The sequence below is a fragment of the Belonocnema kinseyi genome, chromosome 4 (genome assembly GCF_010883055.1).
Source record: "Belonocnema kinseyi isolate 2016_QV_RU_SX_M_011 chromosome 4, B_treatae_v1, whole genome shotgun sequence".
NCBI classification, from domain to species: domain Eukaryota; kingdom Metazoa; phylum Arthropoda; class Insecta; order Hymenoptera; family Cynipidae; genus Belonocnema; species Belonocnema kinseyi.
In genome coordinates, this window is record NC_046660.1 from 99,735,833 (window position 1) to 99,739,040 (window position 3,208).

At 26.3% G+C, this 3,208-nt stretch overlaps 2 protein-coding genes across 2 annotated transcripts in view; one reads left to right on the forward strand and one right to left on the reverse strand.

Moving 5' to 3' along the window:
* LOC117171777 (RING finger protein 17) overlaps nt 1-3,208 on the forward strand; it is a 585,549-nt gene that overhangs the window by 374,460 nt on the left and 207,881 nt on the right. The gene's annotated exons all lie outside the window — the stretch shown is intronic.
* Nucleotides 1-3,208, reverse strand: part of LOC117171780 — a 168,930-nt gene that overhangs the window by 31,363 nt on the left and 134,359 nt on the right. The window lies entirely within an intron of this gene.

The window sequence follows — 3,208 nt, forward strand, 5'->3', positions numbered from 1 at the left end:
GCTATCTAAGGATGGTACTATAGAACGCCACCTCAAGGTAGGCCTAGTGGCGCCATCTCTTGGTCAGGCCGGAAACTTATCAATCCACCCTCGTATTGTAATCGAGCAAATTGCGCATATCACAATTCACTATGGATTATATGTATTCTCCTATCGTTAGTGCACGCAGAGACTTTTGATATCAATATTTGATTCATTCTATATGTATAATTAAAATAAAATGTGAGAATTTAGGGATAATCGGGGTACTGCTATAAAGATTCCTACTATGATAAAAGATGATGATATTTCTTTATGTATTATTATAAATTCGAGCGAGCAAAAATTAGTATTCACGTTTAGAAAAAGTCTTATTTACTGTATGAAATGGTGAGTGTGAAAAAGTGATAATGGTCAATAAAAAGTTTTGTAAAACTTTTAGTCAAAAGTCAGATTTTTAAGTAACATAAGTTGTATGAAATGTAAGAAATTTTAGTATTCTTAGATAAGAATGTGTATTGAAATGAGTACCACTAGTGATATCTGCAACAGGGATTTGCGAGAATTTTAAAAGACTATACTAAAAACGCCCGAAGGTTTCCGAGCTATTCCATCTATAGTCGAACTCGCGACGATCACACCATCTGACCGACTGTACTGGGCTCATGACTTGGGATTCCCCGCCAAATCTTTTCAATCATGGGTGCGTTTGTAGTACAAAAATGTTTGTAACTAGTGAAATTTAAATTAAAGTTTAAGCTAATTTTAATTTGGAAATTTTTATTTAAACTCTCAATAATTGACACATATAAAATAGAAGCTTTTAACACTTTTCAATTAAGTGCAATTAAACTGCAAAACCTAAACCTTCACACTTTGATCAATTGAATTGTACAAAGATCTCTGGTTAAAAAATATGAATCCGCGCTATCGTTTTAAATTCTCTAAATTAACACTTATCTTCAACTTCAACTCGCATTAATACAAGTGTAAAGAAATGAAACATGTTCATCTTCCAACTCAATAAAAACATTATAAAAAAAAGTTTCCTTAGATAATATAGATTGTAATGAATTTATATCAATTAAAATGTATGAGTTAAGACTGATTCACATAGTCTTATTGATAAATCCATTTAGTCAGTTGGTTATAAAAAATAAAACAACTAATTTGTATTTTTAATCAAAAATAAATTAATATCTTTTAAATTAATTGCAAAACACAAAAAAAATCAATACGATCGACCCTAATGCCAAACAAAAATCGTCTTCACTGTTATGCTCTTTGGGTCAATTAAAAAACGATATCTTCCTAAAAACAGCAAAGATATTATCTAACTATATCCAAAAATGAGTGCATCTTCCCATTTAAAAAAACTTTAAAAAACGAATTTGCTTCCTTCCAGTTTTATAACAACCATAACAATAAAAAAATCCCTCTTTTAAATTCAGGAAAAAATCGAAAATCAACACTTCCTCTCCTCCGACTCAATAACAATATAAATTTTTTAATTATCTTCTAATTAAAGAAAACAAAAATAAAAAACTCTTTCTTCAAACACAATAGAAATCTTAAAAATAAAAAATTGCCTCTTCCAATTAAAGAAAAAACTGTATCACTTTCAACTCAATAAAAACTTTACAAATATAAAATGTACTACTAATTCAACAAAAATTACAATTTTCTATATTTTTTAATTATCCTCTTTTAATTCAGACAAAAAAAAACGAAAATAAAAAATTCTTTCTTCAATCACCATAAAAATCTTAAAAATAAAAAAATGTTCTCTTCCAATTAAAAAAAAAACGGTATCTCTTTCAACTCAATAAAAACGGTACAAATATAAAATGTGCTGCCAATTTAACAAAAATTAGAAGTTTATCATGTCAAGGTTGATAAAAATGTTAAAAATACAATACTTCACATTTTTCCACACAATAAAAATGTGAACCTAAAAAAGTTCGTCTCGCAATTGCAAAGAAATTAAATACCAAAATTAATTTGAATTTTCTCAATTTTGGTCCTTTTAAATTAATAATTTTCAATTGTTAGTTAACGTTGCAATAACTATTGTGAAGTTAAAAGTTTAAATGTCTTACTCTGAAATTCTTACCATTCAAGGCTTTCTATTTCAAACGATTCAGTTTCAAATTGTTTACTTTTGAATATTTGATGTAAATTGCTCATTCAGACATTTTTTTAATTAAAAATTTTCGAACTGAATGGGTTAAAAATGTAATGTTATCGACTAAAACAATATTCAAAAAGAATTTTTAATAAAATAAAATCGTTTAATGAATGAATGTATTAATTTCAAGTTATTTTTATATTAAAATTATTTTATAAAGTTTGAATCAGCACATTTCAATTTGCTTAATTATTGGGGCTTTCGTATTGAAAAAGTTGAATTTTTAACGTCAAAATCTGTAAATTGTGCAGTTTAAAACAGATTTAGAATCATATTGTAAAATAATTTTTGTACAATTTTTAAAACTCGAAATACAGATTAGTTTTAAAAACCAATAATTAATTTTTATTTTTAAATGCTTTAAATTAAAAATTTACGTTTAAAAATGATGATATAAAATCGAAAAATTATCAAGTAAAAGATTTTTGAATTAGCGTTGTGAAATAAATGATGTAGGAATGAAAACAGTTAAAAACTAAACTTAACATTTAAAAAAAGTTGAAATCGAGTTTATTTTTAATTGAAATATATTATGTGATTTGATATTTGTGATATTGCAAGTGATTTGATAGATGGTTCTTATAAAAATTTGTGAAATTCCTCGTGAATAAATAAATTCACTATCATACTCATTTCTCGGATTTTTCCGGTTAAAAAAAAATTCCCGGACATTTCCCGGTTTTCCGTCCAGTGGCTACCCCACAAATGATGAGTTAACAAAGCTTCAAATATAGATTATTGGGAAGATAAAATTCAGTAAATAATAGTTCAGCATCTGCTCTAAGAGTAAGTAAAATATTGAAAACTTAAATTTACGTTGAAAATTCAGAATATGGAGGTTCACGTTGCCATACTTATTATTTTATTTTAATTACTTTAAATAATAAATAATTATTTTTTCATCTTAATTTTTAAGGGAAACGTTCAAATTTGTTGTCTGATATACCAGGTGTATACATATGAAACCGGTATTTTTTCAAGAAAAAACACATTTATTTCAAGAGAATGATAACAAATATTTTATTCAAAGTATGCGCCCTC